This window comes from Anolis carolinensis, chromosome 2 (assembly GCF_035594765.1).
Source record: "Anolis carolinensis isolate JA03-04 chromosome 2, rAnoCar3.1.pri, whole genome shotgun sequence".
NCBI lineage: Eukaryota > Metazoa > Chordata > Lepidosauria > Squamata > Dactyloidae > Anolis > Anolis carolinensis.
The window spans coordinates 75,215,604-75,228,396 of record NC_085842.1 but is presented as its reverse complement, the minus strand read 5'-3'; the positions used below and the strand labels follow the sequence as shown (position 1 = coordinate 75,228,396).

General features: G+C 40.5%; 1 protein-coding gene across 2 annotated transcripts in view; it reads left to right on the top strand.

Annotated features, from left to right (window-relative positions):
• The first annotated feature begins 655 nt into the window (after positions 1 to 655).
• Positions 656 to 12,793, top strand: part of hrh1 (histamine receptor H1) — a 35,771-nt gene continuing 23,633 nt past the window's right edge. The window contains exon 1 of one of the 2 annotated variants that reach the window (XM_008105202.3): positions 656 to 1,062. The gene's annotated coding sequence lies outside the window, so the exon portion shown is untranslated. Of the gene's footprint in view, positions 1,063 to 1,452; positions 1,614 to 12,793 lie in introns of those variants that run through there. The other variant, XM_008105203.3, reaches the window with a different exon arrangement.

Below are 12,793 nucleotides of genomic sequence, written 5' to 3'. Positions count from 1 at the left end.
ATAACATTAATATTAAAACAATCCAGGTTTAAACCATGAAAACATATAAAATCACATCACAAAAGCACAGCAGCCCTTCATATTTAAAGGCCTACCTGAAAAGAAAGGGTTTAGCCTGTGTTGTGCACAGAAGTTTTAGATGTGTTGTGCATTTTAGATGTGTGTGGAGCCCCCGGTAGCACAGCACATTAAAGCGCTGAGCTGCTGAACTTGCGGACTGAAAGGTTGCAGTTTTGAATCTGGGGGGGCAGAGTGAGCGCCCGCTGTTAGCCCCAGCTTCTGCTAACCTAGCAGTTTGAAAACATGCAAATGTGTACTGGCGGGAAGGTAACAGCGCTCCATGCAGTCATGCCGGCCACATGACCTTGGAGGTGTCTACAGACAACACCGGCTCTTTGGCTTAGAAATGGAGATGAGCACCAACCCCCAGAGTCGGACAGGACTGGACTTAATGTCAGGGAAAACCTTTACCCTGTGCATAGAAGAAACTGGACATTCCCAGTGTTATATGCCTCCCTATCATCACCACCACAAGGTCTAGCGGTACATGTAAACTGTAGGATAAATGCAGCTTGATAGTACTTTAAACTGCCATGGTTCAATGCTATGGAATCAGGGGAGTTGTAGTTTGGTGAGACACCAGCACTCTTGGGCAGAGAAACTGAATGAACGACCACCCTTCCCGGTCTCATTAGCATTGAGCCAGGGCAGCAAGTCATGTCATACACTGTCGATCGCTCCAAGAAGCAAGCGGTGGGCGGTGTATGTTCCGAGAAGTCGAGCTGGACACGGGAGCCGGGCTTCATCCCCTGCCGAGGAAGCCTGCTTGCCTGCCTGCCTTCGTGCCTGGGTCCAAGCCGCCCGCCCACCACTTGGCACAGCCAGCATCCCTGGTCCCTGAGGCGGGCGGGCGGAGGAGCGCTCTGAGCTGGACTCTCTTCGGGAGCCGGGCTTGGGCTGGAGAGACATCTCCGCACCTCCTGCCAAACCCAGGGCTGGAAAGGCGTCCGCGGGGGAGGCAAACTTTCCCGCCTGTTGCCTCTGCTTCCGAGGACGGGGCCGGTGAGTGGGCTCGAAAGACGGGAAGGACGGAGAGAGGGGGTCTAAGGGAAGCCTTGGTGTTCCTATTCCAGGGGAGGAATAGAGACTTAGGAAGCTCCCGAGTGAAGGGAGGGAGATGAACTGACCGCAGGGTGCATCTACACCAGAATTAATCCAGTTTGGCACCACTTTGAATGCCGTGGCTCAGTGGGTTTGGCAAGGCACCAGCCCTCTTGGGCATAGAAGGCGAAAGACTGTAAAGCTACAGCTCCGAGGATCCCCTAGCACTGAGCCACGGCAGTCCACATGGGGTCAAGCTGCCTTCCTTCTACACTGTAGAGCAGGCACGGGCAAACTTCGGCCCTCCAGGTGTTTTGGACTTCAACTCCCACCATTCCTAACAGCCCGTAGGCTGTTAGGAATGGTGGGAGTTGAAGTCCAAAACACCTGGAGGGCCGAAGTTTGCCCGTGCCTGCTCTACAGTGTAGATGCACCCCTTGTACGGGCGTGACTTCGGTTTCCCCAAAGTGCGAAGGAGTTGCGGGAAAAAGAAGGGAAGCGGATGAGATGAGGTAAGCTTTCCAGTATCCTTGATTGTAAAAGGATGGGCATTGTTTGCTTATTGCTTAGGTTGCTGTGAGTTTTCTGGGCTGTGTGGCCATGTTCCAGAAGCATTCTTTCCTGACGTTTCGATTGCATCTGTGGCAGGCCTCTTCAAAGGTTTTTGAGGTCTGTTGGGAACCAGGCAAGTGGGGTTTATAGATCTGTAGAATGTCCCAGGTGGGAGAAAGAACTGTTTGAGGCAAGTGTGAATGTTTCAGTTGGCCACCTTGATTAGCATTGAATAGTTTTTCAGCTTCAAGGTCTGACTGCTTACTGCCTGAGGGAATCCTTCGTTGGGAGGTGTTAACTGGCACTGATTGATTCATGTCAGGAATTCCCCTGTGTTCTGGGTGTTGTTCCTTATTTACTGTCCTGATTTTAGAGGTTTTTTAAATACAGGCAGCCAGATTTTGCTCATTTTCATGGTTTCCTCCTTTTTGTTGAAATTGCCCACATGCTTGTGGATTTCAATGGCTTCTCTGTGTAGTCTGAAATGGAGGTTGTTTGAGTGATCCAGCATTTCTGTGTTCTCAAATAGTATGCTGTGTCTAAGTTGGTTCATCAAGTGTTCTGCTATGGCTGCCTTCTCTGGTTGAGTCAGTCTGCAGTACCACTCATGTTCCTTGATTCATGTCTGGGCAAGGCTGCATTTGGTTGTTTTTGTTTGGTTTTTGTTGTTGTTGTTTTCATGTCAGGAGCAACCGGAGTTGCTGCATTTGGTGGTCCCTGTGTAGACTTGTCCACAGCTACATGAGAAGACTCCTGTAGAGGTGAGGGGATCCCTCTTGTTTTTTTCAGAATGTATCATTTGTTGGATTTTCTTAGTGGGTCTGTAGATAGTTTGTAAGTTGTGTTTCTTCATCAGTTTGCCTATGCGGTCAGTGGTTCATGGTAAGAACACTTTTCCTCTGGGTGGATCTTTGTCTTTACTCTCATGACTTGTTCTTGGCCTTACAGCTCTTCTAATGTCTGTGGTGGAGTATCCATTGGCCTGTAGAGCCCATTTTAGGTGGTTCAGTTCCCCTTGGAGGAGGTGGCATTTGCAGATTATTTTTGCACAGTCTGCCAGGGCTTTAATTGTACTTTTTTTTACTTGGGTGATGGTTGAAGTTTTTCTGTGTGTATAGGTTTTCTGTAAACTGTGTGGCCCAATTGTTGATTTGGTTTGTGGATGACTAGGACATCTAGAAATTGCAGTTTTCTTTCGTTTTCTTTTCTGGACATTTGGGTGGATGCTATTGATGTGGTCCAAGAACTTGTTTAGTTCTTCTCCTCCATGGCTCCAAATAGTGAAGGTATCATCCACATATCTGAACCATATAGTGGGCTTTTTATTGCTATTTCCAAGGCTTGTTTCTCAAAATATTCCATGTAGAAATTTGCTATGACTGGGTTGAGAGGGCTCCTCATGGCTACTCCATCTTTCTGTTCATAGAATTCATTGTCCCACTGGAAGTAGCTTGTGGTGCGGCAATGGTGAAACAGAGTTGTGATGTCTTCTGGGAAATTCTGGTTGATTAGTGCAATGGTTTTTGCTACTGGGACCTTGGTAAATAAGATACACCACGTTGAAGCTGATGAGTTTGTGGTTGGTTTTGAGCCTGAGGTTGCTGATTTTTTTCTGTGAAGTTGGCTGAGCCTTTGATGCAGTACATTGTGAGCCCAATATGGGTTTGCAACTGTGTAGTCATTCCCCCCCCCCCCCCAAATCGTATGCTTATTGCTTATTGGACTTCCCATGGTTTCTTATTATTTGGGATGTTTCATACTTGCAGGTTGAAAAGAATTCCTTTTGCTCCCAAAGCATTCCCTTTGCACCCAAATCCTACATTTCAGGGGTGCAGGCTCTTAGTCTTATAATTGATGGATATGGACAGTAGGTTAGCTTTGTAGAGAAATACATGACTAGGTTACCTGAACTCAACACAGGTTGAGTGCCTCTTATCCAAAATGCTGGGGCCCAGGAATGTTTTGGAACACACACCCCAGTTTGCATAGTGCATACGTAATGAGATATCTTGGAGATGGGACCCAAGTCTAAGCAAGAAAAGCATTTCTTCTTCATCTGCACCTCATATATATAGCCTGAAGGTGATTTTATATAACATTTGTAGAAATTTCATGCATAAAGCAAAGTTTGTGTACACTGAACCAACAGAAAGCAAAGGTAGCATTGTCTCAATTACCCATGTGGACAGTTTTGCATCTGGGGCAGTTGGGGATTTTAGGCTTTCAGGTAAGGGATGCTCAACCTGTACTTCCATTTGGTATTGAGGAAACACTCCAACCTTTTAAATATCTGCTCCATGATTGTCAATCCTGCCTATCATGAGTTTCAGCTGTACCTTACTGTTTTTTTAGAAAACCTGGCAACATTAGGGCAAGGTGACTGTTTATTCATTTCCAAATGGATCTACTCCAGGTGACAGGGAGATGCACCTACTCCTGGTTGCAGCTCTAAGTGTTACTCTTTGTGCAAAATGTTTAAGCATGGGTGATTATTCAATTCTCCTAAACCTTTGTTGGGGCTAAAGCAACAAGTGTAGCTATGGGGTTTATTTTTATTTTGTGTCAAAAGCATTGCATAAATAATTATAAAACTGATAAAAATAGAGGGAACACAAGTGGGTAAATAATTTTTGACCAAAAACAGGCAACAGCGACCACATTGTCTGTGTCTTTAAAGTATTCTTCATCTATGCATGAGGTAGGGCATTGTGGACAAGGATAAAGATGCAGAGTTGTTCTTACTCCACTGAGTAAGACAAGGCCAGGGCTGATGTTATTAATTTTGTGTCTGCACCCTATGCGCTGCCAGTAAGTTCCCAGTAACATCCCACAGGATGTTATTGCATGCAGCTACTTTGTGCTTGGTATTTATACATTTCCTAAATGTTAGTGTTTGATCTAAGGTGACACCAAGGTATTTAGGATGGAAGCAGTGTTAAAACTCTTGGCCTTCCCAGGTAGCTTTCAGTTTCCTGTTGGCTTCACAGTTATGTAGGTGGAAAGCACATACTTGTGTCTTGACAGGGTTAGGCTTCAGATGGTTATTTTTGTAGTAGCTGGAGAGATATTTCAAGGCATTAGTAAGCTATGGGTTGCATGTGATAAAATAAAAGCATTGCCTTTTCTAACTGGAATTCTTCTCCCGCAATGAAATTTTTCCATCAGATCCTATATTTCAGAGATGTAGGATACATCTACATTGCAGAATTGATGTAGTTTAATAGCCTTTGAACTGCTGTGGCTCAATGCTTTGGAATCCTGAGAATTTTAGTTTTACAAGATCTTTGCCTTCTTTACCAAAGAAATGTTAATGTCTCACCAAACTACAAATACTAGAGTTCCATGGCATTATGCTATTATACTATTAAAACCATTAAAAATTCCCTGACCCTCAGGCCATTAAAGTTCTCCATTAGAAGTTGTTCCTAAAAACTCCATTTCCTTTAGGCCATGTTAAAATAATTGCCAGTCTAAGATACTATTCCAAAAGATATACAATACCTGTATATTGCCTATTGTTGATCTGTAGAGAAGGCGTGGTACCATAAAAAGGTTTTAACTTGATAGCAAAAGGCCAGCAGGGAGGGGGCCTTTCTTAATTAATTAATTCTACAGGTTAGATGCATTCTTAGACATTGAAAAACATTAATCTCTTGAAGTGTTGTATTGCCAGTATTTCCATTCCTTTGCTAACCTTTTCTTCCCTTTTTCCTTGGGTCCTTAAACTGTATCTCTGAATACTCAATTGAAGTTGTTAAGTTATTGTAATATTAGATATGTTGTGAATGAAACATTGGGGAACGGATTTTTTATTTGGAGGGGATGCCCAATTTTTTTTATTTGCATCTCGCCTTTTCTCTCTACAAAAGAGATTCAAAGCAGCTTACAATAAAACCAGTATCATCTAAATCTAAAACTATACAAACATTAAACTACAATTAAATATTAACAGTATTAAAAAATAAACAGTTACAAATCTTAAAATTGATTAAAAACCTAACAATACAGCATTCCCTGACTTGATCTTCAAAACCTCATTCTTTAAAAGCCTGCCTGGTTACAGGACTCCTTGTAGATATTAAAATCTATGTATGTAAGTCCCATTACATATAGTGGCATAGTAAAATGACCTCCTATATATACAATGGGACAAAGTTGGCTTGTTTGGAATTTTGTTTTAATATTTCCAATATTAATATTTTGGTTCTAATATTTTGGCTCCACCTTGACTGGCGAGCTGGATGTCTTCAGCTACTCCCATAAAGTCCCAATAAAAATGTTTTCTCCTCCTATCTTCAAAATTGGTATTCACTCTGAGATGGAAACAATAATTAATGCTCACTTTGCTCAAATGTCTTTTGTCTATGAAAACTTGCTATAGTTTCAGTTGCTGTGTGCATTCAATTAATTTCCAACTTACGACAACCCTTAGGTACATGTGTTAAACTCAAAGCCCACAGCCCAAATCCACCATGTTATTTTAGGTGGCCCTCCAGATACTGGACTGCAACTTCTGTATTCATCATCATTAGGCATCATGATTAGAGCTGATGAATTGTGATAAATTAACATCTGGAAGACTGCAGTTTGTTTAGTTTAGTTAGGATAGTGGGTTTTGAATTTCAATACAAGGCTTGTGGATATGATATCTGACTTTAAAATGTCCTTTAATGTTTCCCCAACATCAGAGTCACAAGTGCTTTTGAGTTGCAACTCCCATTATCTCCATTCCACATAGCAGATAATAAAAAAGTGATGGCCATTGTCATCCAACAACATCTGGGGACTCAAACTGAATAAAAACTAAAGAGTATCAATCACTATGTAAATATTTATATATAATTGCCCTTTGGTATCCACAGATTTTCTGACCATGGATTCAATTGCCTTTTGAAGGCAACCATAAGACTGATGTGAGCCTCAATGCAAATGAGTTTGATATATTTGCCCTGGGGGAACTCATAATACAATTTTCCTGGCTAAATTTGTTCAGAAGAAAATTTGCCTTCCTCTAATGCTGACTTGCCCAAGATCACCAGGGGTTTCCATGGCTGAGCAGGGATTTTAGCCGGCTATCCTGGAGTCCTAGGGTGTATCCACTACATTGTAAAATGAATGTAGTTTGACACCACTATAACTGCCATGGTTCAATGCTACAGAATCCTGGGATCTGTAGTTTGGTGACACACTAGCACTCTGGCAAAAAAAGGCTAAATACCTTGTCCCATGATTCCATAGCAGCAGAGCTGGCCCTAGGTATTTTTCAAGTGTAGGCGAACAGAATTTTGGCGCCCCCCAAACCAATCACTGAAAAATAAAAGTGTTGGATAAGCAAAAATGTTGGATAATAAGGAGGGATTAAGGGAAAGCCTATTAAACATCAAATTACATTAAGATTTTACAAACTAAGCACCAAAACATCATGTTTTACAACAAATCAACAGAAAAAGCAGTCTCGACTGCACCCCATATGTTTTGCGCCACAGGCGACTGCCTAATTTGCCTCATTGTTGGACCGCCTCTCCATAGCAGTTAAAGTGTGATATCAGACTGTATTAATTCTATTGTATAGATGCACTACACTATGCTGCCTGCTGTATCTTTGGTTTATCCAAATAAAATTATTTTTACATTAGCTAACTTAGGCAAGAAGTTAGTTTATTGGATGCCAGGGAATCTGATGCTACCCATTTCATCTTTTATTGACTCTACAGTGGGGCTACAATTCTATCAGACCTCTCCTGCTATGTGACAACTAAATATCTGGAATTCTCATCACTTGCTTTGACTCATGCATGGTCACAGCAAGACAATTATTCTAAAAGGATTTGATTATGGGCACAAGAACATGCTTTTTAAAAAAAAGTAAAGCATGAATCAATCAGTTTTGCATTGTAACATAAAATGATGTGTTTGAATACCCATAGAATAGACAAATAACTTATTCATTGTAGGCTGATGTATTCATTGCATCAGCTTGGAATAACTAAGCACATGCCCAAATCTGGTGTGCCATTGTCTCTGAAAAAGTCGTAGTGGGAATGAGAGTCTTTCAGCAAGTGTCAAAACATACCAACAACAAGTTAGTTTATGCTTAGGCAAAAGTCAAATATGTATTCTATACAAATTCATCATACACATCGTGAATGTACTGTATACACCAACTGTTGATTTGTTATCAAACTAAAACTTAGGAATGGAGGAAATCTTTATTTATCTTTGTTCACAGTCTAAACACAAACATGAGGAATCTCTGACCTTAGACCAAAATTACCATCTGACCCACAATGCCCAGAATGAGACCCCTTCGACCAAAATCCAACTCTTCTGCAGGAAGAAGGGTAGGAGACAACTACAGGAGACTGTAGTTCAGTGGGTTTTTCTATTCCATCCTGGGGACAAGCTGCTCTGGGAATCAGATGTGGCTATGGGGAAGAGTCCTTGAAGCTGTGACCAATTCTATTTTAATTTTTGCCTTGCCTGTTCAGGAAAAGTACAGTAAGAATGGAGACGGACTGGGAGCCAGATGGTACCTGAAGAAGCATCTCCTTCAAATAACAATCTGATCTCTTCTTCCGCCATTCAGTGTCCCAATCAGGGAGCTGAGTGGTGGGCAAAGCCAACTGGGCCAGCACTTGGAGCTTTCTGCTCTTCTCTGCACAAAGAACGGTGCAGCTGATTTTGAGGAAAGAGAGTGACAAGGGCCTTGGAAGAGTTTTCTGGCACATAGGCCCAATCTAGTCTAGGACTAGTTTTCAAAATCACAGGAAGTGAGAGAAAATCATTCTAAATGTGTTGATATGTTTATTCCATGCCAAATGTGTTTTTGGGATGGTAATTTAGCACAGAGGAAATCATGATAATGACTCCATGAACACATAATTAGTCACTGCATTTTTAAATCACGCAAACTCTAATTGTGTTTGTCTATAAAATAATCTGCAACCCAATTGTGTAACCAACCCCCAGGGACACACATACACACACACAATCTCCATCCATTCAGAACAAGGAGGAGCAGAAGGGCTGCACTTCACTCAAAAGAGAAAACAATTCCAAATCCATGGGTTGAATGCGGAGGTGGGCCAGACTGACTAACATTTTGGCCACTGGAAAATAGATTGCTAGCCAAGGGACCAAGCTTAGTAATATCTATCTTTCCACATGGAGATTACTTTGAAAGGAAGAATAGATGGAGGCTCTTTTTTCCCTTTCCTTTTATTATTATTTATTATTATTATGTTTATTTATATCCTATTTTTCTCTCCACAAGGAGACTCAAAGGACAAGTAGTGTTTTAATATCTTAGAAATGTATACTTTTGCATAGGAAGTCTCCTAATATAGGTCTAGTATTTGCTTGGTTTGAGAATGGGTAGAGCGTGGCTACAACACACCAGTTTTTCAGAATTTGTTTATTTATTATTGCTTGTTTTCAAACCACCTGAAGCTTGATCAGTCATAAGGAAACAAATAACATTTAACATAACATAAGTGAAAAACCAAAATCTTTTTGGCACTTTTAAGAGGAACAGATTTATTTCAGCATGCTCTTTCATCAAATATAATTCCCTTCTTTGGATGCATGGAGTAATCAACCTTCAATTATATATGCATAGTTACATGGTTGTGGAAGTAAGATCCGAATGAAACAGAATATGGAAAATGGAGATTGTTTTGTAGATGTACTAGTTGTAAACTGTCGGAGGTGCTGATTTAAAACTGATACAAAGGGCTGACTTGTAAATAATGTGTTTTCTTGTCTTAATGAGGATGTTGAAAACTAAGCAAACTATATCCATGCTTTGGGAAAGACAGACTAAATGAAAGATGCAGGGAGAGTAAATTTAGCATTATGGCTTCTAAGTCATGTCTACGAATCCTACTGTGTGCAGTGTTTTCATAAATGCTTGAAACTGGATTTGTTTGTGAATGGAAGACCCAAACTCTAAATACTATAAAATCCATTGTAGAATTTAATGATGTTGAAGGGAAAAAAGAGAAAAATAATGTCAAGTTGCCCCTTAAACAACTGCTTATATATCAAAGGCATATAAAGCTTTTAGGAAAAAATATTGCTGTTATGGAATTTTTATAAGTCTTTTTGCCTTGGCAAGAATATTAAGTGTACTACATACTTTAGATTCAGTGCTGACCTGTTGAGCATCTCTGTCAACTGGGGGTTGATTACGTGATTTGAAAATAGAGCAGGCTTTTCCTTTGCTGAGTGGAACATTTGGACAATCTGCAAAGAAATATTGATGATTGGGAAACAGTGTTGGAAAAAAGATTTGGAAATCAGATAAAGTTGTTTTTCTAATAAATCAAAGTTCATTTATTCTTGTTTGCTGTGTCTGTAGATACATCCACAAATGGGACGGATGATACATTTTTGGACCATAGTTGTTATTGTAATTTTTTTAAAATCCTGTTCTGTTTATAAATTTTTCCATGATTATATTTCTTTGAATGTCTAATGAAACAGTGTTGGAGTTAAGTGATTTTGCTTTGATGGAGTACTTTAGTTACATTTCAATCTATTTGTATAGTTCCTATTTAATTCTATTTCTGTTGTTATAGCACGTCCTCCTGAACAAACAAGCTAAATAAGTACTATACAGTATCAGATGCAGAAAGCTTCCACTCAGTATAATACATTTCTTTTAAGTCTAGAATTCATAATAATGAGCATGAGCACCATGTAGTAATTTTTAATAATTCTTCCCCTTCTAGAGAAGAATTGTCCCCAGGAGGAGCTAATTTTCTCTGTGTCAAGCAGGGGGTTGGATTAGATGCCCCATGTGGTCTCTTCCAACTCTGTTATTCTATTATGCAGAATTTTTCATTTATATTCAAATACTTTTGGAAAATGGCATTCATAACCTTTTGGAAAAAACATATTTTGGATATCGTAACTTCTTTCAGAGAAGAGCCCAAACCCCTTTTAGAGTAGAATCTTCTCTTGTGGTATACAACCAGATATAATTATGCTAAGCAATGGTTTCAGTTGTTAGACTGAATAACTTGTTATCTCTAATCTGTTGGGAAAACAGAGATTTTGCCAGTGCATAAAAAACAGCAGTGCTTCAGAAGTGTTTTTCAGTGCCCAGTATATATGCTCATAGAACAACATGTTTTATATCATGCACTCAAGAGACAAAAATGAAGTAGACTTGTATAAAAAAAATTAGTTTACTCACAACCTTGCTGTGTTAAGCATACACAGGTACAAAACCTATTAGTCCAGTTTCAGATATGTTTGAGATAATTCTCTGTGCCATCTGGCTAGAACATCTCTTACAGCAGAACAGCAAGCAAGTGTGTGATCTGAGGTCTGAAATAGGCTGTAGTCTGAAGTAGTCTGTCATCATCTGAAGTGATCATGTGATCTGCAGCCCCTTTTATAACTTCTCCGCAACTGTAGAGTAAAGAAAGCTTCATACTAGAACATACATACGGGAAACAATAAGCAACAAGAACATAAACATTACCAGAGAAGATGTGAAGAAAATTGTCATTCTCAACAATTGCCCCTTTTTTGAGTGGCAGGGACCTAACTTATGCATTCTAGATTCACAGTGGATCTATTGTTCACTCACAAGTGAAAAATAAGGGAATCCATGTGAACACCCAAAGTATTGTCATGCAAATAGTAAAATGGGTGAGTTAACCATAGAGAATAATTAACCTCATGGGTCCACTAAGATTAATATAAGCTTGCTTCAAGCTCTTTTGGGAATCTTCCCTTATGGCTTTTAAAATCTCTCTATTATATCATTCAGACGCCTAACACTGACATTTGATATCATTGATAGATTCTGCTAAGGTTCCAAAAAGGTCACTGGGAATGAGCCATGACTGGGAAAACTCATCACTTTAAACACTCCTGGTCATTTTCTCCAAAATGAAGAAGGCATTGTGACTTCCTATGGAGATGGATTCCAGTGCTTACCTTAAACGTGAGTCTCTTCTAAAAGCAGAAGGGAAAGGATTACAGAAAGGGATTTTTTTAAAGCCCTTACCATAAATCTGGGTCTCCTCTAAATACAGAAAGGAAAGGATCGCAGGAATCAGGGTTTCTTAAGCCTTTACTGTAAACCTGGGTATCCTCTAAAGAGAGAAGGAAAAGGATTGCAGGAAGTGGGATTTCTTAAACCCTTGCCTTAAACCTGTGAAGCCCCCCCCCCCCAATTGCCACCAATGGGCCAGATTGAAAATGAATCTTTCGTTTTCCCAGAATGAAAATGGATTTCTGTCCTCCCGAATTCAGGAGGTTTCCAAAAAATGGATCGGGCCCCCCATCAAAATCCAGGACACTGAAATGGATCAAGGTTTGCCCAGATTGCACAAGTCTATTGTTGTAGCCCAGCCTGCACCTGAGCTGTCAGGTGAGCCTTGTGAGCCTTGGGTTGGGCCTGTTCAGCCTGTGATTGTACCTGCTCCTGACTTGTCAGAAGACTCTCGGTTGGAGCCTAGAATTCCCATGCAGCCAGATGGGTCTGCTGGTTCTGGACAGCCAGAGTTAGAAGAGGTTGTTGCTCCTGAGGATTCTGGGAAGAGTCGCACAATAGTTGAACCACATTCTTTGTGGGAATGAACCACAGGCAGCTTGAACCACATTTCTTGGGAGAGTCAAGGTCAAACTTTCTCTTGCCCGATGGGCATTTCAATTGTGATAAGGCTAATGAGGTTATCAGAAAGAAAGCTATATATCAACAGAGACAAGAAAGGGAGGTTACGAGATGCAGCAAAAGGCTATTAATGAGAAAAGGTTTTGAACAAACTTCCCACGGAAAGAGGCCTTGATTTCAGCTTTAAGAGGAACTACTTCTGAGAGAGCTTTTCAGAGGTGGTAACTTTGCTCATCGAGCATGATTCCTGTTAATGGACTCATAGAATCCTATTTTCAAGTTCCTGTGGATTTTCATGCCAAGTTCATGTAGCCTTGTATCTTGAGTTTTGTTCCAGTCTTTGTTCTTGCTCTTGGGGAATTGTGGATTATCCAGTCATTGTCCCTGCAAGTTTTGCAGTTTGGATTCCTTGGTCCATATAAAGATCCTGTTATATGTTCCAGTTCTGTTCCTGTTCCTTGGACTAATTTTGATACCTCGTTGAAGTTTATTCTTGTGTTTGATTTTCTT